Source organism: Dendrobates tinctorius, unplaced genomic scaffold, assembly GCF_039654945.1.
Source record: "Dendrobates tinctorius isolate UK_male_01 unplaced genomic scaffold, ASM3965494v1 ptg000383l, whole genome shotgun sequence".
Taxonomy (NCBI): domain Eukaryota; kingdom Metazoa; phylum Chordata; class Amphibia; order Anura; family Dendrobatidae; genus Dendrobates; species Dendrobates tinctorius.
Window position 1 is genome coordinate 1,550,272 of NW_027362049.1, and position 24,314 is coordinate 1,574,585.

A 24,314-nucleotide genomic window follows, 5' to 3' on the forward strand; every position below is an offset into this window, starting at 1 on the left:
GAAAAAATGCGTTCACATTAGTCAGAATAGGGTCATCTGGATTCAAAGAAAATGCCCAATCCTGGGGATCGCCGCACAGCAAAGAGATGACAATTTTAACCTGCTGCGCGGGGCTCCCTGACGAGTTAGGCTTCAAAGCAAAAAATAATTTACAATTATTTTTGAAACTCAAAAATTTAGATCGATCCCCAAAAAATACATCAGATGTGGGGATCTTTGGTTCAACAGCATGTGAACGAGCAAGATAGGCAGAAATTCCTCGCACTTCAGCAGCGAGCTGCTCCACACGATCAGACACTTGCTTTATTTCCATTGAGAGAAAAAAAAATTCCCCCTACGGCCTCAGAGATATAGAGGAAAGAATATACACACACCTTTTTTTTTTTTTTTTTTTAAACACAATTCTTTCCTGCTATTGAGTACCCCAGGATCTGCGGTTAGGCGGGTGATTCTGTTATGATTGAGTCACCGTAGGAGGCAAAAACAGAAATGCTAGCTAGTCCTGAAAACCAGAGAAGTTGGCAACTATCAGATTGCAGACCCCTGAACCTATCAACACAGCTAGCAGTAGCCGTGCGGGGTTCCTACGATGTCCTAGACCCCTCGATCACAGCCGGAGAGATACATAGGCCTAAAGAAGGAAAGGGGAAATCTAACTGCCCCAGAGCAGACCCCAAAGCAATAGGCAGCCCCCCACATATAATGACGGTGAAGCAAGATGAAAACACTTACACAGACAGAAAGACAGGCTGAGCAAAGACGGGGCCCAAAAACTACCTAGATAGGAACGGATAGGAAGGCTGCTGTCTGCAATCTGCCAAAACCCTAACAGAGACAAAAGCCAACAAGCTGATATAAAAATGGCCCTGAAGCAACTAAGCTTCAAAAACTAAATCAGCACTCAGGTACTTTCAGAAGACAGAGCTCTAGGAACACTGCACACTCCAGCAGGGAGTGGCAGAATCCAAAAAGCAAGAAAAACAAAAACAAATCTTAGATGCAAAAAGGCAAAACAGAAAACTTAGCTTTAGGAGAGCAGGAATCAGACTGGTGTCCAAGAGTCCACAGAGAAATCACCCGCAGGGCAGAAAGGGCGTAGGCTGCCTTTAATCCAGTCAGTGACTCCACTCAGCCAATCGTCTTCATTAGTCCCAGGTGCCTGATAATCAGGCTCACTACCTTCCTTCACTAGAATAGGGAGTTCACCAGGCCTCAGTGACGGAGGGGAAAATGAACTCACAACAGACCCGGTTGGTCCGTTTGGAAGGTCTCGCTGGGAGATGTGTCTGCCTCCCTGAAGTGCCTGTGTGTAATGGCTGCACGTGTCTGAGAATTCCCAGAGGAGGGAATGGACGTCTGCAGCATGGAGAGACAGCCATGAGGTAAAACCCTGATGAGGTGAGAACTGTGAGGCTAGAAAGCCTGCGCAATGGACATTGCATAACCTGTGTGAGTACAGGATAATCAGAGTGGAGCTCTGTCATGGACGCTATGCCGTTTGATATGAACTTTTTGTTGCTGGTCATGGTTTATGATGCGTAAATAAACCGCTTGGACCGTGATTGTTTTATGGAAAATCTGTGGCGGATGTGATTTATTGGCTGCCAAGCGAGTATCCCCTACCCGAATGACAGCGCTACCTCACACCACACATATATTTATATATAACTTCCGTCGGGAAACAAAAGCTACTGATACATACTAGTTATCAAATCAGGCCAAATACCTTTTCAAGGGACTAGATTCTAAAAAATGACAAATTTTATTAGAAAACATACTATTCCACAAAATACTAAAAAGACATGATAAAAATAGCTTATCAAAAACAAGGCACATAAGGAGCATCTGTGTGAAAGACACATAACCTTTGCACTAAGGCAGAACAAGCTGGGCAGACAGACAGAGGTCAAAAGGCCTCTACCTCAATGAAATACAGTACCATGACAAAAAGGTGCATAGTGCATGGAGAGTGCAGACAGCCTGTTGAATGTCCAAAAGGGGAATAAGGGTTTAACCCCTTTACTCCCAAGGGTGGTTTGCATGTTAATGCCCGAGCCAATTTTTACAATTCTGACCACTGTCCCTTTATGAGGTAATAACTCTGGAACGCTTACATGGATCCCGGTGATTCTGTTTTCTCGTGACATATTGTCCTTCATGTTAGTGGTAAAATTTCATTCATATAACTTGCGTTTATTTGTTAAAAAAACGGAAATTTGGCGAAAATTTTGCAATTTTCCAAATTTTAATTTTTATGCTCTTAAGTCACAGAGATACGGCACACAAAAAACTTAATAAGTAACATTTCCCACATGTTAACTTTACATCAGCACAATTTGGGAACCAAAATGTTTTTTTGTTAGGAAGTTATAAAGGTTAAAAGTTGACCAGCGATTTCTCATTTTTACAACACCATTTTATTTTTAGGGACCACATCACATTTGAAGTCACTTTGAGAGGTCTATATGATAGGAAATACCCAAAAGTGACACCATTCTAAAAACTGCACCCCTCAAGATGCTCAAAACCAGATTCAAGAAGTTTATTAACCCTTCAGGTGCTTCACAGGAATTTTTGAATGTTTAAAAAAAACTAACATTTATCTTTTTTTCACACAAAAAAATACTTCAGGTTCATTTTTTTTATTTTACCAAGGGTAACAGGAGAAATTGGACTGGAAAAGTTATTGTGCAATTTGTCCTGAGTACGCCGATACCTGATATGTGGGGGGGGACCACTGTTTGGGCGCATGGCAGAGCTCGGAAGGGAAGGAGCGCCGTTTGACTTTTTCACTGCAAAATTGGCTGGAATTCAGATCGGATGCCATGTCAAGTTTGGAGAGCCTCTGATGTGCCTAAACAGTGGAAACACCCCACAAGTGACCCCATTTTGGAAACTAGACCCCCCCAAGGAACTTATCTAGATATGTGGTGAGCACTTTGAACCCCCAAGGGCTTCACAGAAGTTTATAACGTACAGCCATACAATTAAAAAATCATATTTTTTCCACAAAAATGATCTTTTCACCCCCAATTTTTATTTTCCCAAGGGTAACAGGACTCCAAAAGTTATTGTGCAATTTCACCTAAGTACGCTGATACTCCATATGTGGGGGTAAACCACTATTTGAGCGCATGTTAGAGCTTGGAAGGGAAGCAGCTCCATTTGACTTTTTTGGCTGGAATTGAGATCGGACGCCATGTCGCGTTTGGAAAGCCCCTGATGTGCCAAAACAGTGGAAACCCCCCAATACTAACTCCAACCCTAACCCCAACACACACCTAACCCTAGCCCTAACCCTAATGGGAAAATGGAAATAAATACATTTTTTTTTATTTTATTATTTTTCCCTAACAAGGGGGGTTTGATTTACTATTTATGGCGAGTTTTTATGTTTGGCAGCTGTCATACGCTAAAAGACGCTTTTTATTGTAAAAATAGTTTTTGCATCACCACATTTTGAGAGCTATAATTTTGCCATATTTTGACCCACCGAGTCATGTGAGGTCTTATTTTTTGCGGGACGAGTTGATGTTTTTATTGGTACCATTTTCGGGCACGTGACATTTTTTGATCGCTTTTTATTCCGATTTTTGGGACGCAGAATGAACAAAAGCCAGCGTTTCATGAATTTCTTTTGGGGGGTGAGTTTACACCATTCCTCGTGTGGTAAAATTGATAAAGCGGTTTTATTGTTTGGGTCAGTACGGTTACAGCGATACCTCATTTATGTCATTTTTTTATGTTTTGGCGCTTTTATGTAATGAAAACAATTTTATATAAAAAAATAATTATTTTTGCATCGCTTTATTCTACGAGCTATAACTTTTTTATTTTTTTGCTGATGACACTGTGTGGTAGCTCGTTTTTTGCGGGACAAGATTACGCTTTTAGTGGTACCATGGTTATTTATATCTGACTTTTTGATTGCGCGTTATTGCACTTTTTGTTCGGTGGTATGATGATAAAGCTTTATTTTTTGCTTCGTTTTTTATTTTTATTTTTTAAGGAGTTCAATAAAGGGGTTAACTAGTGGGACGGTTTTATAGGGCGGGTCATTACGGATGCAGCGATACCAAATATGTGTACTTTTATTGTTTTTTTTATCTTAAAAAAATGAATTTATTAGGGAGTATTTTTTTTTAATTTATTTAGCAATTTTTTATAAATTATTTTTACACTTTTTTTTTACTTTATTACATTGTCCCAGGGGGGACATCACTGTCATGTGACAGATCGCTGATCTGTCACATCACAGATCGCTGTGACTTCAGCGATCTGTCACAGGCAGTGCTGGAGGCTTCCTCCTTGCCTGCGCTTTGCAGACATGAGGAAGCCGGCTCCCTACAGGCCCCCGCCGCCATATTGGATCAGGGGACCTGCAGGGAAGGAGGCCCCCGGAGCAGCGCAGCACATCGCGCTGCTCTGGGGGTCTCAGGGAAGCACGGAGGGAGCCCCCTCCCTGCTCGCTTCTCTCCTATGCTGCCGGTACACTGCAATCATGTTTGATCGCGGTGTGCCGGGGGTTAATGTGTCGGGGGCGGTCTGTGACCGCCCCTGACACATAGTGCCAGGTGTCAGCTGTGATAATCTGGCCGCGATCAGTGGAGCTCCCCCCGTGAGCGCCGCTGATCACGCTAGACGTACTATTCAGTCCTTGGGACTTAGGTCCCAGGTCACATGGACGGAATAGTACGTCTAATGTAGGAAAGGGGTTAATATGAGAGAGTGTACATCACTCAAACTATGTCCCTTAGCCAAAAATACTACCCTAGAAACACTGACCAGCTCTCAAGCAGAGTTCTGCTTACCCATGTCGCCTGCTGGTGTGAATCCTGGAGCAGCCCTGACGCTTGTTTCGCGTGGGCTTCCTCGGGGGACTTTGGCTCTGTGTGTCACCCCTGAGTAACGGTGATGGGGCAGGTCAGTGGGAAATCCCTCATGACGTCAATGGCCTGCTGTGTCGCCACCTGGAAGCCAAAGAAATGCATCCCGGACCCGGCCACAGGGAGCATGCGCACCTGCTGCAATAGCCATGATGGAAGAGGGCAGACAACCTGGCAGATAGATATAAGCAGTACATATACATAATAATCTAACAATTGATGTGGAAACAGGTGGATAAATGAGTGGAGTGCCTCAAAAGCAGGAGAATGTATGTGTCATTCAATATATCGTTGTATGCTATATAAAATAATGAGTTCAGCTAGTAAACACCCATAAATCCTTAAAGGCCCATACACAATATTATAAACAATCAGATATTCTAGCCCTACATATGTGGTCAGAGATCATACGTATGTGTCAGTCGATAAATATCATGTTAATCCTCATATATACAAAGAAAAACAATAAAATAGAGAAAGAATAAAAAAAAAACCACAAGAAAGTATACATAGGCACTCAAATAACATGATGGCAACAGTATACATCGTAGGTCCATGAGTCCCGTTAAGGATGATGATAAATCAGTCGTCAGATTGGAATTAGATATTCTCTCCAAAATACAGCTTCAATAGTTCCACATTTCTCATACCAGGTGATGGAATAATTGATGGTATAAAATGATACAACGAAGGTATACTAGATCAAATCTAAAAATAAAAACAGACAAATTAAAATACAAACATAGGGAAACAGAGTCATAACTTATAAGAGCAAAGCTCAGTTGTTCATTCAGACCTACTGGGGTCATAGTATCCAAAACGGTTATCCAGCGGCACTCAGGTTGTGCTAGAGTGCGCTTCATTTCGCCAACCCTAATGCCACACCTTATTCAGTCAATGCCGAGTACCTTAAGATCTTTAGGATTATGTGACCTGAAGTGGCGAGGGGTAGTCTTCAATGAAGTAACGTCATTCACCTCGCCCATGGCCAAAATGTCTCTAACATGTTCACACGAAGCTAACGAGAAGTAAGACCAATATAAAATTTGTTACATGTACACCTCGCTATATAAATGATGTACCTAGTACTGCATGAGATGTAATGAGTAATCTTAATGCTCACACATGATTGCGACAAGCTAAACAATCGCCGCATGGATAAAATCCTCATTTACTTTTACTAGCTCCAAATGCATTTGGTTCTTTTGCCACATAGTGGCTCTTCACCAATATACCCCTCAAGTTTTTTCCTCATCTTGCAGTCATGAGGGGTGATTCAGGGAGGCACCTTGCAGGAGTGGGTTCAGTTTTAAGAATTGACCAATGTCTACTCATAATCTTTCATATGGTCTCCCATTGGTGATTAAAGGTGGTAATATACCTTATTTTTAAACCCTCTTGTGGTTTCGGCTTTTTCACTGTAAGCAAATCACATCTCCTGGAGTTCCTCTCCCCAAGGTCCACAGACTGCCTTTCAAAAGAATCATCAGAGGTGCAGATCCTCCTCATGCGTAAAAATTACCCAGTCGGGATCGCTTCAATTGTGGAGCTAACGTGAGGAGGAGGCATGGAGGAATGCATTCACGGACATATCCTTTCGTAAAACATTGGTATGAATGGCTCCATCCTCTTGGACCAGTAGCCTAATGTTGAGAAATGCAATAGTTTGAGAGTGAAACTCAGTGCTTTTTTTGCGCTGGTACGTGTACCGGAAATCTGAAGGTGCTTCAGCGGGGGAGGGGGAGCGGCGGCAGGAGCCGGTGGCTGGGAAGTCATACTCACCCCTCCCGTGCCTCCCTGAACGTCCCCTGCATCCTCCTTGCCCCAGCGCTGACAGCTTCTTCCTGCCTTCAGCGGTCACATGGTACCGCTCATTAAGCTCACGCCCTTGGGCGTGGAAGCATATTCATGAGCGGTACCATGTGACTGCTGAAGGCAGGAAGAAGCTGTCAGCACTGGACAACAGAGGATTCAGGGACGTTCAGCGACGGCACAGCAGGGTGAGTATGAAGGAGGAGGACGGGGGCTGCACAAAGGAGGACAGGGGCTGCACAGAGGAGGTCGGGGGCTGCACAGAGGAGGACGGGGGCTGCACAGAGGAGGTCGGATGCTGCACAGAGGAGGACAGGGGCTGCACAGAGGAGGACAGGGGCTGCACAGAGGAGGTCGGGGGCTGCACAGAGGAGGTCGGGGGCAAATATTGCGTACCGGCAAATTTTTTTTTACAAAAAAAGCCGTGGTGAAACTTATGAGCCTGATGTTGAGGCTGTTGCGGTTCAGATCCTGCATGAATGTGTGCAGTTCTTGTACAGTCCCTTGCCAAATAAACAAAATCAACAATATACCGATACCATCCCAGAATCTGGGAGGCCTAGTGCGCCCCCCTCTGAAATATGCTCCTCTCCCAGGAGCCCAAAAAGAGGTTAGTATAAGAGGGTGCACACGCCGCCCCCATTGGAGCGCCACAACTCTGGAGAAAGTGTGTGTAAGAATGAACCGTAAGAGCTCCAACACAAGGTCCCTGGTCTTGACATCAATGTTACTGGATTCCAAGAAGAAGGCGGCAGCCTGCAGCCCGTCATCTTGGCGGATGGAGGTATAAAGTGACAAGGAGCATATCAGGATCAAGGGTCACTCCATCCAATCACTTGAGGATGTCCGTAGGAGGGCAGCATCTCTACCTGCGATCTCAAATAATTATGTATTTACAAATTGGATCGCAGCGTCCTCCTATGCCAGAGACAATAGGACGACCCGGAGGATTAGTTGCGTCCTTGTGGATCTTGGGGAGTAAATAAAATGTGGGAACGACAGGAGATTTCACACAGAGACCATCCAGAGTTTTATTATTGATTACTCCACTCAAAAAGGCCTCCTCAAGAATTTGAGTCAATTCTTTAGAAAAAGCTGGAAGGGGATTTTGTGGAAGCAAAATATATGTCTCAACATTATGCATGGCTTTCAGTTCCTTCAAAGATTTCCTCTGACACCAGGTCAAATTATCTCATTTGCGTCTGTTACTGATAGTCTTCAAATTGGCTGAACCCAATTTAGTGAAGATTTCGTCCTGGGGACAGAGGGAAAAGGGGGAGAATGTGGTACATCTGTCTTAAATAGGTGGAGGAGGAATACCTGTAGACATGTTGGTGGATTCATTTTCTAGTTCCTCTAACATAGAAAGGGCTTCCTGTTCAGTGACGTTCAAGGCGCTATCCCCAGTTAAAGGCCGAGAGTGTAGTTTTTTCAGAACGAGTTTTCTTGAGAACTTATGTAAATCTTTCAATGCTGTGAAATAATCAAAGTCATTACACTTACACGGAGAAAACGAAAGACCAAGACTCAAGACTTCATGTTGGGCTTCAGTTAAATTATGTTGAGAAAGAGTACTGGTCTTGGGTCTTTTGTCTTTCTGTGGTGAGGATGGATTTTTCTTTTTATTACCATATCTTGTTATTCTATGCCATCTCTCCTTACTTGAATCAAATTTATGAGAGCCCATTTTTCGCTTCTCGGATGGTCTTTCGTCAACAGACGCTACAGAAGAAAAGGAAACCGAGCGTGCTCTGGACATTGATCTTCCATTTATTGGATTCTTCTGCCATCTATATACCCTATCATTCTGTACATCCAGGAGGTCAGGATGATATTTTTTAGTTTTAACATCCCATTTCTGGATGTCGAGATCCATATCGTTTTTAAAAATCGTCATAGTTTCAGGAGTCAGGAATCTATTAATTTCTTCCTGGATAGAGATGAACTCTCTATCAATCTCACTGAGAGTTATCTCATTATTTTTAATCAGCAAACTCATGAATCCCCTAGAGCAAACTGAAGCTAATTCTTCCGATTGATTTTTAAAAGACTCATCGTCAACACTGAAAGATGGAAATACTTGAATGTGTAGACCCCTTGGAATGAGTCCACACTGAATATATCTCTCAAGAAAGGCCTTATTCCACCATAAACGGGTTCTTTTGTTGAGCAGATCCTTATACTTAAGCCCCCGTCACACGTAAAGATGCACCAGCGATCCCGACAACGATACGATCTTGTCAGGATCGCGGGTGCATCGCTACATGATCGCTGGTGAGCTGCCAAACAGGCAGCTTCACCAGCGATCAGCACCAGCGAGGAAGCTGGTCTCTAAGGTAAATATCGGGTTACTAAGCGGCGCGCGTCACTTAGTTACCCGATATGTACCTTAGAAATCTGCGTTCTCGCACCGGGAGCTGCCAGCACGCAGGTTTCTAAGATACACATCGGGTAACTAAGTGATACGCACCGCTTAGTAGCCCGATATTTACCTTAGAGACCAGCTCCCAGCGCCTGCTTAGAGCGCTGGGAGCCTCGCTGATCGTTGGCTCCCCCTGCCACACGCAGCGATGCGTGCTGGCCAGCGGGAGACCAGCGATCAAAAAATGTCCCAGGCCGATCGAGCACGATCAGCGATACCCGGTGGGGGGGCCGGTCGCTGATCCCCGTCACACACAGCGATCTCGCTGGCGAGATCGCTGTGGCGTCACAAAATCAGCGATCTCGCTAGCGAGATCGCTGTGTGTGACGAGGCCTTTAGAAGTCAATTCAGTAAAATCCATAGATTTAAATCTAGAATCACACTAGGGCTCCCATTGAAAACCTTGTCAAGCTGTACAGGACACCTTTCTCATGTGGTTTAAAGTCTGGTCTTTAAAGTCTGATCAGTAGTATTAGCTGTGAAAACACAGAAAATTGCTGAAAACAAAAGCCACTGATACATACTAGTTATCAAATCAGGCCAAATACCTTTTCAAGGGACTAGAACAATACATTCAGAGGACACTCCTAAATAGATAAATCCTATACACAACTCCCTCTGGCCTTTTGACCTCTGCCTGTTTGCCCAGCTTGTTCTGCCTTAGTGCAAAGGTTGTGTGTCCATCACACAGATGCTCCTTATGTGCCTTGTTTATGATAAGCTGTTTGTATCATGTCTTTTGCATATTTTGTGGAATAGTATGTTTTCTAATAAAATTTGTTATTTTTTGAATTTACTCATTTTCGACAATTAATGCGTGCGTGTGTATAGGATATATCTTCCATCAGGGTTCCGTTTGCATCACATATTTCAGAAATTTATACGGACAACCCAGTGTAAGTGCTCAGCAGAGAGCACAAGTTGAATGTGAGTTGAGCCTTAAGGCCCCGTTACACACAACGATATTGTGAACGATATCGTTGCAACGTCACCAGTTTGGTGATGTTGCAGCGATGTCGAAACGACATTGTTGTGTGTGACATGTAGCAACGATCAACGATCAGTTGGCTGATCGTTAATCGTTGCCTAATGGTCTGGGCCATAAATCTATCATTGGTCTCCCGCTGGGCAGCACACATCGCTGCATGTGACAGCGAAAGACCAACGATCAGCGAGCTCCCAGCGCCATACTGCAGACGCGGGAGCTGGTATCCAGGGTAAACAGTGGGTAACTAAGCGCCGCGCGGCGCTTAGATACCCGCTGTTTACCCTGGATACCAGCATGCTCGATGGTCCTCATCGCTGGTGAGTCTGCCTATGTGACAGCTCATCAGCGATCAGCTATGTCCCAGCGATCCCATCCACGTTGGATCGTTGGTGGGATCGCTGGGACATTGAATGAGGCCCTTACTGGGATCTTTGGGAGGCAGAATGAACAAATCAATAGTAGATCAAGAATTGGTTTTATTTATTTTTTACTTTGTTTCTCGTACGATATACAAGCGATTAGACGAATTTATTCTTTGGGTTGGCGCGATTACAGCGATACCAGACTTATATGCGTTGTTATTGGTACCATTTTCGGTCACATTGCTTTCTTTTCTGATTTTTGGGAGGCAGAATGAAAAAAAATCAGCAATTTTGGATTTTTATTTTAATGCAATTCTGCATGTGGTAAAATTGATAAGGCAGCTTTATTATTTGGGTCTGCACGATTACAGTGATATCACATTTATATAATTTTTTATGTTTTGTTGGCTTTACACAGTAAAAACTATTTTATCAAATAAATATTTGTTTTTGCATCACTTTATTCTGAGAGCTATAACTTTTTTTTACTGATGGAGTTGTATGACAGCTCATTTTTTGCGGGACAAGATGACGTTTTTAGAGATACTGTCACAATCCATTTTTGGATCTGTGTCAAATCTAAATTCTCACATTAAAACTTTTTTCTTTCAGGCCATCGGGGGTTAATTTCAGTATTTCCCCCTGGTGGCTGCTGATGTAATTACATTGCTAGGTGAGTTTGCTGATGCAGGTGGTGACCACTCCCACATCCCTTTAAAAGGTCACCTGGTGCATCAGCTGACTGTTGGTTATACATTTCCTTTTGGGTACCAACCCTGGTCAAGACAGGAGCTGGCTGAGTGCAGTGGTGCTTCTGCTGAATGCTGATCTGGTGCCTTACTCTTCTGCTCGGTGCATTGCAGCAGAGAAAGCTAAGTTTTGTTTTTAAGTTGATTTATCCCCAAGGTATCTGTCTTATCTTTCCTTTGGTTTTTGGTGCAGCTCACTTTTTTCCCTGTCTCACCTCCTGGGGAGGGGGTTCGGGGTTTAGCTCAGGGCTAAACAGGAGATAGGGACAGGTCGGTGACTTGGGCCTCACTACCATCAAATCTACCCCCAATTAAGGAAAGTCAGAGCACCCCCTTAGCCTGAGGGGCAGTTCAGGGGCCCAGGTACCTCGTCCCCTGTTTTCCCACTACTGCTCCGCGACAGATACCATCTTTATTTACATTCGTCTTTTTGATCGCGTTTTATTACACTTCGTCTTCAGCGATATGATGAAAAAATTTGTATTTTTATTTACGGTGTTCACTGAAGGGGTTATCTAGTGTGACAGTTTTATAGATTGGATTTTTGCCTCATTTTTCCACCTAAAAAATGCAATGTTACTGTCCCAGGCAACAGAATACAATTTCTGAAATCTCATGCACTTGTTACTTATTTTATAATTGCAGATTTGAAGCAATTTCAACTCTGCAACATGTCAATTCTTTCAGCGTTTTTGCATCATTTTTCACCCATTCCAAAGAATGGGAGAAAAATTACACACGCAAAAATATGCGTTGTTCTATATAGCATTTTTCCTGCCAAGGGTTATAGGAAAGATGTATATCTTTGTACCTGTTAGCCAGTAGATAAAAAAAAACCTCAGAATTGAGAGTCCTCAATGGTTGATACCTTTTAATGGCTAAAGGCCCCGTCTCACTAAGCAATCTCGGTAGCGAGATCGCTGCTGAGTCACAACTTTTGTGACGTAACAGCGATCTCACCAGCGAGATTGCTGTGTGTGACAGCGATCAGCGAGCGGCCCCCCTGCCGGTATCGCTGATCGCTGCAAGAAATCTCTGGACATTTCTTTGGTCGCTGGTCTCCCGCTGGCCAGCACGCATCGCTGTGTGTGACAGCGGGAGACCAGCGATCAGGTGTAAAAAATAATAAAAAAAATAAAAAATATAGTTATTCTCACCTTCCGACGTCCCGTTCAGCCATCCCGCCTCTCTCCACGCTCCGGTCCCAGTGATCCTTTGCACGAATGACCGCGAGACTTCGTTATCCCGCGAGACCGTGACATCTCGCGGTCATTCATGCAAAGGATCACTGGGACCGGAGCGTGGAGAGAGGCCGGAAGACTGCGCGGGACATCGGATGGTGAGAATAACTATATTTTTTATTTTGATTCTATTTTTTACAGGATGGCCAGCGATGCCGGGCGCTCGGCATCGCTGTGCTGATCGCTGGTGAAGCTGTCTGTGTGACAGCTCACCAGCGATCACATAGCGACTTACTAGCGATCCTGACACCTTGATATCGGTGTCGGGATCGCTGGTAAGTCGCTTAGTGAGACGGGGCCTTCACTGAAAAGATAGTAACACATTGCAAGCTTTCGAGACTACTCAGGTCTCTTCATCAGGCATTGACTAATACAAAATCTGAAGAATCACATATATGCACAACACAGCACAGAAAAAATGCAATAGATAAGACAAGTGACGTGAAGCAGAAATGTCATTATGGGATAGGGAGAAACATAAATATTGGACTAGTTCATAGATAAGGAGTCTGGATGTTTTACTGTCCTCTGATTGGGGTCTCCTAATGTGTTGTGATGCCCCCACAAGGTCTTAGGAGCAAATTCCTTAATTGATGTAAAAAGACATAAATCCATGCGACACATTCATTCCAGCACTGAGAGTGTCAAAGTTCGTCATAAATTTATACTTCCAGACCCTCCTGTCTCTCTGAGATGTGAAGTTACTTTTCAATACCAGTAATTTCATATCCATTGTGTTGTGATCTGGTCTGATCATACCACAGGGCAGGGGAGGAAGCAAAAGAAAGGATACAGACAGGACAGAACAGGATCGCAGCTGATTCTTTCTTTGCGGTAAAGCATTGCTTAACCCCTTTGAGACCTAGCCTGTTTTCACTTTTCTGACCAGGCAATTTTTACAATTCTGACCACTGTCATTTTATGAGGTAATAACTCTGGAATGCTTCAACAGATATCGGTGATTCTGAGATTATTTTCTTGTGACATATTGTACTTTATGATAGTGTTAAAATTTATTCTATATGACTTGTGTTTATTTGTGAAAAAAACGGAAATTTGGCAAAAATTTTGAAAATTTCGCAATTTTCAAACTTATAATTTTTATGCCCTTAAATCAGTGAGTGATATCACACAAAATAGTTAATAAATAACATTTACCACATGTCTACTTTACATCAGCACAATTTTGGAAACATAATTTTTTGTTAGGAAGATATAAGGGTTAAACATTTACCAGCAATTTCTTATTTTTAGAACAAAATTTGCAAAACCATTTTTTTAGGGACCACCTCACACTAGAAGTGCACTCAAAACCACATTCAAAAAGTTTATTAAGGCTATGTGCACACGTTGCGGATTTTGATGCGCGGATTAGCATCAAATCCGCAGTGTAGTGCACAGGCAATGTTAGTCTATGGTAATTGAAGAATTGCTGTGCACATGCTGCGGAAGATTTGCAGCATTTTTTTTTCCGCAGCATGTCAATTCTTTTTGCGGATCCGCAGCAGCGTTTTCCAGTCTGGCACATAAAAACACTCTCTCTCTCTTTCTCTCTCTCTCTCTACAAATTTTGTTTTTTTACAAGGGCAAAAGTAGACAATGGACTCCATAGTTTGTTGTGCAATTTTTCCTGAGTTCACCAATACCCCATATGTGGTCAAAAACTACTTTTGAGGCACAGTGCAAAGCTCAGGAGGGAAGTAGCACCATATTACAGTGCAGATTTTGCTGCATGTGTTTGAGAGTGCCATGTTACATTGGCAGAACCCCTGAGGCTCCAACACAGCAGAAACCCCCATAAGTGACCCCATTTTACCAATTAAACCTCTCAATGAATTCATCTAGGGGTGCAGTGATTACTTTCACACCACCGTTGTGTCACAAACTTTTATACCATTGGGCAGTGAAGAAAAAATAATTTACATTTTTACCACCAAGATTGTGTGTTAGTCCCAAAGTTTTACATTTTCACCCTTGGAAATGGGTAAAAATGGCACCAGAATTTGTCCCACATTTTCTGCTGAATGTAGAAATACCCCATATGTGGCTGTACAGTGCTACTTAGCCATATGGAGAGACTCAGGAGGGAAGGAGAGCTATTTGCCTCGTGGCGTGCAGATGTTCCTAGACTACAGGGTGGGCCATTTATATGGATACACCTAAATAAAATGGGAATGGTTGGTGATATCAACTTCCTGTTTGTGGCACATTAGTATATGAGAGGGGGGAAACGTTTCAAGATAAGTGGTGACCATGGTGGCCATTTTGAAGTCGGCCATTTTGGATCTAACTTTATTTTTTCCAATGGGAAGAGGGTCATGTGACACATCAAACTCATTGAGAATTTCACAAGTAAAACAATGGTGTGCTTGGTTTTAATGTAACTTTATTCTTTCATGAGTTATTTACAAGTTTATGACCATTTATAAAATGTCTTCAAAGTGCTGCCCATTGTGTTGGATTGTCAATGCAACCCTCTTCTCCCACTCTTGACACACTGATAGCAACACCGCAGAAGAAATGCTAGTCTAAGGGGGTCAGATTCCTAGTAGGAATGCTCAGACCTGACACCCATAATGTGGTGGTACACCAGCTTGCTTGAAAAACTGAGGGAACGTGCCATCTTCAGTGCATAAAGAGGGCAACACATCATCATGTAGTAATTTCAGATATCCAATACAGCAAGAGAAAAAGGAATAGGCCATAAAGAGGGGATTACCTGAAGGCATAGAAATCACATGAAAATATTTTTATTGGACACAAAGAAACATACAAAAAACATTAAAAACATTAAAAGTAGTCACACATGTGACATAGCTTCAACAATCCATAGGCTCATAATAGGGCCAACAACCTGAGACGAGACTCTAATTGTATGGCTATGTGCACACGTTGCGGAATTGCCGCGGAAATTTCAGCGGGAATTCTGCAACTCCCTACTGCGGGAAATACGCTAGAATTCCGCATGTGTAATTCTCGCATATTTCCCGGGTTTTAACTAGCATTTTGCAAGCGTAATTAGCTTGCAAAATACTAGCGTTTTCCAAGCGATCTGTAGCATTGCTTTGAAAATTGATTGACAGGTTGGTCACAGTCGTCAAACATAGTGTTTGACAAGTGTGACCAGCTTTTTACTATTGAGGCTGCCTATGCGGCATCAATAGTGAAAAGATATAAAGTTTAAAATAATTAAAAAAAATAATAAAAATCGTGTTTTTTCTCACCTTCCGGCGTCCCACGTAGTGTCCCCGATCCTCGCGATGCTCCCGGCAAGTCCCGTTCCCAGCAATGCCTTGTGACAATGACCTTTGATGACGTAGCGATCTCACGAGACCGCCACGGTATCGCGAGATCGCGACTTCATCAAAGGTAATTGTCGCAAGGCATCGCTGGGAACGGGAGTCTGAGTATCGCTGAGGCCTGGGAAAGCTGTGTGGGACGTCGGAAGGTGAGAATATCACCATTTTTTATTTTAATTATTTTTTTACAGGGATATGGTACCCAGGGCCTGGAGGAAGTCTCCTCTCCTCCAGACCCAGGGTACCAGCCGCACATTTTTCGGTTACTTTGCGCATGGTGGGCATAGCCACATGCGGAAAGTAAGCGGAACAATGCATTCCTATGTGTGCAGAATCCCCGCAATTCCGCACAAAGATTGAGCATGCTGCGTATTTTTCTGCGATGTGATTTTGCCGCCGAAAAATACGCAGTATTAGCACAGAATGTGCGGAATGCAATTGAATACAATGGCTTGCTTATTTTATGCATTTTTACAGCGTTTTCGTGGCAAAAACATACAAAATCCGCGGGAATTATGGACGTGTGACCACAGCCTAAGTGATGTAAACAATACCTATAATCAGCATACTATTATATAGTTTACCCCGTGCACTGCCAGTGAAGATATGTGCAATGCCCACACAAAAATCATTTGCTCTATACGAACCCTTAATATACACACATGATCACAGTTGCAAGAACAACTTATCCACAAGGGGTCCACAAGATTTGAGGCAATACAAGCTTAGATAAAAAGACAATTTGACTTAGAAAAAGGGGTCCTAAAAAGCCAGAAATAAGACCTAAGAGCAAGCGGTGTGGAAAATCAAATGTAAGCATGTAAGGGATAATAGTAAATGCTGAAAAAGCCACCCATGAATAATATCATGGAGTGGCCCTATCAATAGACAGCGCACATATAGAGTTAAGTCAGGCAGAGAAGATACCTTTTTCTAAAGGTACTGTCACACTTAGCGATGCACCAGCGATCCCGACCAGCGATATGACGCGGTCAGGATCGTTGGTGCATCGCTAAGTGGTTGCTAGTGAGCTGCCACACAGGCAGATGTCACCAGCAACATCGTAGCGGTCGGGGGTCGCTACTTACCTGTCACACTAGGCGATCCTGACGTCCTCCCCCCCCGGCTCCACGCTCGTCTCTCCACAGGAAGCGCCGCAGGAAGCTGACGACGAGGAACGGTCCAGGACGTTCTCGCGCGATCAGCGATAACCAGCGGGGGAGCCGGTCGGAGGTAAGTATCAGACACAGCGATATCGCTAGCAATATCGCTATAACGTCACAAGTTATAGCGATATTGCTAGCGATATCGCTAAGTGTGACAGTACCTTAAGTCAAATTTTCTTTTTATCTAAGCTTGTATTGCCTCAAATCTTTATGGCCTACTCCTTTTTCTCTTCCTGTATCGTATCATTGTTTGTATAGGCCGAGGTTGGATCCCTTCCAGATTTGCCTGTGGTGCCCCCTCAACTTGTATTATTTTGTAATTTTAGATATCCAGTGGCATTGAGGTTTCCATTGATGAAGAATGGCCCCACTATCTTTGTACCACTTATACCACACCATACCATCAATTATGGATGTCAGGTCTGAGCATTCCTACATGAACAATTTCCTGGAAAGTGGATTGATCATCGTGGGCCAGTTGAATGGCCACCAAGGTCTCCCGATCTGACCCCCTTAGACTTTTATCTTTGGGGTCATCTGAAGGCAATTGTCTATGCTGTGAAGATACGAGATGTGCAGCATCTGAAACAACGGATACCGGAAGCCTGTGCTAGCATTTTTCTGCTGTGTTGCTATCAGTGTGTCAAGAGTGGGAGAAGAGGGTTGCATTGACAATCCAACACAATGGGCAGCACTTTGAACACATTTTACATGTGGTCATAAACTTGTAAATAACTCATGAAAGAATAAAGTTACGTAAAAACCAAGCACACCATTGTTTTTCTTGTGAAATTCTCAATAATTTTGTGTCACATGACCCTCTTCCCATTGAAAAAAATAAAGTTGGATCCAAAATGGCTGACTTGAAAATGGCCGCCATGGTCACCACCCATCTTGAAAAGTTTCCCCCCTCCCATATACTAATGTGCCACAAACAGGAAGCTGATATCACCAACCATTTCCATTTTATTTAGGTGTATCCATATAAATGGCCCACCCTGTAGATTGAAAATTAGATTGTGGATTCCATATAAAGAGCCCCTAAGTGCTAGAAGAGCAGAATCCCCCCTCAAGTGACCCCCATTTTGAAATTATAACCCTTTGGGAATTTATCTACAGGTGTAGTGATGATTTTGACTCCATGGATGTTTTCCAGAAACAAGCAGCAGTGGATGTTGCTGAGTGAAAATTGCAAACTGCCGTTGTAGTGACCAGTACATTATGCAAAGCACGTGCATCTGGAGACACGCACCCGTAAGTTAGGCGGGCTCTCAGCACTACAGAAATGCCAAACGTGGGCGCTAAATGTGGTTTAGGCATACTGGGACTCAGAAGGGAGAGGGCATTTGGATTTGGGAGCTGAGAATTTGCTGAATTTCTTTTAGAGGGCGAGGAGCCATTTCACTTTTTCAGAGCCTTTGTTCTACCAGTAACGTGGAAGCCCCCAAAATTTCCGTTAACAGATGACAGATCTGAGTGAGGACTTTTTTTTTGTGGATTGAGTGGAAGCTTTTATTGGGAACATTTTACATAACGTTTGGGATCACAGTTATCTGGCGCTCTACGCTGACCACTTACTTTGCGGTTTCCATCTAAATCTCTAAGTGACGTGATTCAGATGAAACCCCCGATGGATCCATTCACTATAATGAGGCAGCAGAGTTACTCTGGACTCCGTTTGTCCTCTGTGCCACGGTCCCTTTTTTTTTCAGAAGTGCACAAAACTGTGGCCGACGGCACAATCCTAAAAAGATGGACACCGCCAGACCACAGGTCCCATGGCGGCCACAGTGCCTCCTTCTGCCTCATATAGGGAATCTTCCGCCAGGGGTTCTGCCTGAATCACGTATTTCAGAGATTTACACAGAATGTAAGTGCTCAGTGCAGAGCACAGGATAAATGTGCGCCGAGCCTTAATGGGATCTTTGGAAGGCAGAATGAAAAAATTAACAGCAGGTGATGAATTGGTTTTATTTATTTTTTTCATGCCGTTCCTCGTGTGGTATAAGTGATTAGGCGACTTTATTCTTCAGATCAGTGCGATTACAGCGATACCAGATTTATATCGGTTTTTCTGTTTGGCTCCTGTCACACACTGAAAGACGCTTTTTATTGCGAAAACTATTTTTTGCATCACCATATTTTGAGAGCTATAATTTTTTCATATTTTGGCCGACATAGCCATGTGAGGTCTTGTTTTTTGTGGGACGAGCTGATGTTTTTATTGGTTCCATTTTTGGGCACATGACATGTTTGATCACTTTCTATTCAGATTTTTGGGAGACAGAATTAACAAAAGCCAGCAATTTAGGAATTGCTTTTTTTTTTTTTAATACCGTTCTGCATGTGGTAAAATTGGTAAGGCAGATTTATTCTTTGGGTCAGTACGATTACAGCGATAACTCATTTATATCTTTTTTATGTTTTGGCGCTTTTACACAATGAAAAACTATTTTGGAGAAAAAATAATTATTTTTGCATCGCTTTATTCCGAGAGCTATAACTTTTTTATTTTTCTGCTGATGGAGCTGTATGGCGGCTTGTTTTTTTGCGGGACAAGATGACGTTTTTAGCTGTACCATATTTATTTACATCCGTCTTTTTTATTGTGTTTTATTGCACTTTTTGTTCAGTGGTATGATGATAAAGCATTGTTTTTTGCCTTGTTTTTTATTTTTTTACGGTGTTCACTGAAGGGGTTAACTGGTGGGACAGTTTTATAGAGCGGGCCGTTATGGACACGACGATATTAAATATGTGTACTTTTATATTTTTTATTTATTTACATAAATGTATTTGTTTTTTTTGTTTTTTTTACCATAACCAGGTTCCTCGCATCTTGTTCTCACATGCTTTATGCATTTAATATCACTCTGTGTCTGTACTATTACATATTTAGACTATTAACTGGTTCATGCAGCATTACAGGAACACCCGTTTCTTAAGGCGCCGTTACACATAACGATGTCCCAGCAATCCCACCAACGATCCGACATGGATGGGATCGCTGGGACATCGTTAGGCTGATCGCTGGTGAGCTGTCACATTAGACAGCCCCTCCAGCGATCAGGACCAGCGAGCAAGCTGGTTTCCAATGTAAACAGCGGGTATCTAAGAGCCATGCGGCTCTTGGATACTCGCTGTTTACCCTAGATACCAGCCTCGCTGATTGTTGGCAGCCCCTGCTACACACAGCGATGCGTGCTGGCCAGCGGGAGACCAACGATCAAAAAATGGCCCAGGACGATTCTGCACGATCAGCGATACCCGGAAGGGGGGCCGGTCGCTAATCCCCGTCACACACAGCGATATTGCTGGAGAGATTGCTGATGCGTCACAAAATCAGCGATCTCGCTACCGATCTCGCTGTGGGTGACGGGGCCCTTACATTATGGCTGGTCCGAACAATGAAAGCAATTGTTACCATCTACCTTTCGTGTCTCTCCTTTTCCTCATAGATTGTACGCTTGCGAGGAGGGCCCTCATTCCTCTTGGTATCTGTTATGATCTATGTGTTTATTGCTATGCTGTAATGTCTATTGTCTGTAGAAGTCCCCTCTATAATGTAAAGTGCTGCGGAATATGTTGGCGCTATAGAAATAAAATTATTATTATTATTTATTGGTAAAATATTTATTTTTCTTAATTTGGGGATTTTGTTAAAAAATATTTTTACACATTATAATATATATTTTTTTAACTTTATTACATTGTCCCAGTATGGAACATTATATAATGTCAGATCGCTGATCTGACACTTAGCACTGCTTAGTTTCAGATCAGTGATCTGACAGGCAGGGATTGAGACATGCCGATGCCTGCTCTTAGCAGGCGCTGACAAGCCACCTCCCTGCAGGACCCGGAAGGACCCCGCGGCCATCTATGGAGACCCTCAGGACAATGCGATCGCATCGCGTTCTGAGGAAAGCGTGCAGGGAGCCCCCTCCCTGCACGATGCTTCTCTATGCCACTGTCACTACTACCAGTGGCATCAGAAGGGTTAAATGCCCATGATCGGTGCTAGCACCGATCGTGGGCATTGCTGCAGGGTGTCAGCTGTCACATACAGCTGACACCTGCACCCGATGATCGCGGCACTGTACTAGTACTGCTCTGGTCAGTAATGCAGTTCCCGCAGAGCAATACTAGTACGGCAAAGGTCGTGAAGGGGTTAAAAACAAGCAGTGAAAAAAGAATCAGCTGTGATCCCCTGCTGTAATCTCTGTATAATCTTTTGCTTTCTCCTCTGCCCAGGAGATGTGGTATGATCAGACCATGTTCTTGCATGGTTAAGGTACTGTCACACTTAGCGATGTACCAGCGATCCCGACCAGCGATATGACGCGGTCAGGATCGCTGGTACATCGCTAAGTGGTCGCTAGTGAGCTGCCACACAGGCAGATCTCACCAGCGACATCGCTGGGGACGGGGGTCGCTACTTACCTGTCACACCAGGCGATCCTGCGTCCTCCCGCCCGGCTCCACGCGTCGCTCGTCGTCACAGCAGGAAGCGCTGCAGGAAGCAGACGATGAGAAACGGTCCAGTCTGTTCTCGCGCGATCAGCGATAACCAGCGGGGGAGCGGGTTGTAGGTAACTATGAGACACAGCGATATCGCTAGCAATATCGCTATAACGTCACAAGTTATAGCGATATTGCTAGCGATATCTCTTAGTGTGACAGGCCCTTTAGACACAGCCACTAGGCCTTCTTCACATGTCCTGGTGATTTTGGTAATGGAAAAACCAGTACTGGTCAGATCTGTGGTCCGTGTGCCATCCATGTGTACGTATGTGATATCCATGTGTCTGTGTGCTGCTGTGTCAGTGTGCCACGTAAGGAATGAAATGTAGCATAGAAATTAAAGAGTGTTATGTATTAAATATGTTCAGAGATAGATCGTGATGAGGAACATGGATAGATAGGTAGAAATGACAGTGTGCTAATGAGGAACATGATAGATAGATAGAAATGTCAGTGTGCTATATAATCAGTGATTCGTGGTTTTTTTTTCTGTACTTTTTTTTTATTTTTAAATGCATTAATTTAAAACAAATGGTGTGGGCTCCTGTGTAATTTTCATAACCACCAAAGGGAAGGCCGACCCTTCAGAGTTGATATTGATATCTGGGAAAGGGGCCATGAGCCTTAAATGTTCCAAGGCTATTAACAACAGCTCACAGCTGTTTGCTTAGCCTTTACTGGTTAATTTACAATGGGACCCCAGAAAAAAATTACACAGGGTCCGCCTATAAATTCTAACCAGCAAAGGCTAAACAGACCGCTGCAGGCTGATATTAATAGCCAAGAAAGGGGACATGGATATTGACCCCCCTCAGAGACTAATATCATCAGCCCTCAGCGGCCTTAGAAATGGCACATTAATAAGATACCGCAAATCTTGCCTCGCACTTCCCACTTGCCCTGGTGTGGTGGCAAGTTTAGTAGTAGGGTTGGCACTGTTGTAAACAGTTTTATGGCCGCTGACATCAAGCCCAGGGGTTAATAATGGAGAGGTGTATATAAGATGCCCCATTAATAACCCCATAGTTATATTGTTAAAAAAACACAACCAGAATAAATTCATTTAATTGAAAGAAAGACACAGACTCCTTTATTTAAAATAAGCACTCCCCAACCTCCTTTACCTATTTATTAGTGTAAAATTAAAAATAAAACAAACACCATATTACTCACCTGTTTGGCGATAATCCATTTGTCCCACACCGCAATCCATCTCTGCTTCATCTCGATGCCTTGCTGAAAGGTGGCAGCCAGGAGACACTGAGCTGAGCATCGGAGTGCAACTTCAATGACCTGTGGTGATGTCATTGAGACTAACATAGGTCACTGAAGCTGCGGTTACCACAGACATCTCATTGTGAGTGGCCCGATGAAATGCGGTGACCTCAATGTGATCACATTTAGCACCATGAGAAAATTCTCATTGTGCTATCAGTGATGTCATGAAGGTTAGCGTAGTTCATCGGCTTGCTCACATTGAAGTGAGCGTGGGAACAGCTGGCAGTGACCGGCGATAACCTATATGACATTACCGCTTGACAGTAAAGCTGCGCCCAAAGCTCAGCTTAGTGTGTCCGGGATTTATGGTTGAGCAGTTGCATCATGCTACTACTCAGCCATGTAAGGCTGGTTTCACATTAGCGCTTTTTAAGCGCACGCACGGCCGGGGGTAGCTCCGCCCCCGAGCCGGCTCTCTGCCCGGCGTGCCCGCCCCTTGCTTGTAGCGCCGCCTCCTAGCGCACAGCGGCGCCTGGGATCGGCGCACCCTATCTTTAGCATAGGGTGCGCAGATCGTGCGCAGGCCGTGCGCTAGTTGCGCTTTGACCTGCGCTGCGCACTTTTGACGGTGCGCCGTGCGCGCCAAAATCCGAAAAGTTTGATTTTGGCGCACACGGCGCACCGTCAAAAGTGCGCAGCACAGGTCAAAGCGCAACTGGCGCACGGCCTGCGCACAATCTGCGCACCCTATGCTAAAGATAGGGTGCGCCGATCGCAGGCGCCGCTGTGCGCTAGGAGGCGGCGCTACAAGCAAGGGGCGGGCACGCCGGGCAGAGAGCCGGCTCGGGGGCGGAGCTACCCCCGGCCGTGCGTGCGCTTAAAAAGCGCTAATGTGAAACCAGCCTAATACAGATGTCACGAAATAATCACTGACCTCAGGGAGACCAGTCAAAGAAAACACTGCGGCAGCCAGCAAAGGTGCTCAATTAGTGAAATCCTAGGTGCAATGCTCCCTGGGAAATACGAATATGCAAATAAAGTCCATGGAGCCTCATTTAAGAGTCTCAAACATGGAACTAGCCTCATCTGGCTAGTTCCATGTTTGAGACTCTTAAATGAGGCTCCATGGACATTATTTGCATATATGTAATACAGATGTAGCAGAGCTGTACTGCTTCGTGGGACAAATGGATTGTCGTCGGACAAGTGAGGAATATGTTTTATTATTTTGATTTTTACAGTAATAAGTGGGAAAATTAGGGTGGGGTGTGTTTATTTCAATAAAAGGATTTTATTCTGACTGTGTATTTTTTAGAATATGATTATGGGGTTAGTAATGGAGAAGTCTTATAGACGCCTCTCCATTACTAACCCCGAGCTTGATGTCAGCTGACAATACAAAGATGAAATCAACCCCAACCCTATTACCCCACTTGCCACTGCACCAGGGCAAGTGGGAAGAGCGAGGCTAAGCATCATATTTGGCGCATCTTATGGATGCGCAATTTCTGGGGCGGCTGAGGGAAGATGTTGGTAGCCTGGAAGGGGGGGGCAATATCCCTGGTCCCTTCCCAGGCTATTATCAACCCACAGTTGTCTGTTTAGCCTTTGCTGGTTAGAATTTATAGGGGGACCCTATGTCATTTT

General features: G+C 43.9%; 1 long non-coding RNA gene across 1 annotated transcript in view; it reads left to right on the plus strand.

The window, feature by feature from the left end:
* Nucleotides 1-17,644, plus strand: part of LOC141075975 (uncharacterized) — a 50,602-nt gene extending 32,958 nt beyond the window's left edge. The window contains exon 4 of the long non-coding RNA XR_012227382.1: nucleotides 17,252-17,644. This is a non-coding gene — a long non-coding RNA (uncharacterized lncRNA). The remainder of the gene's footprint in view (nucleotides 1-17,251) is intronic.
* Nucleotides 17,645-24,314: the final 6,670 nt, after the last annotated feature.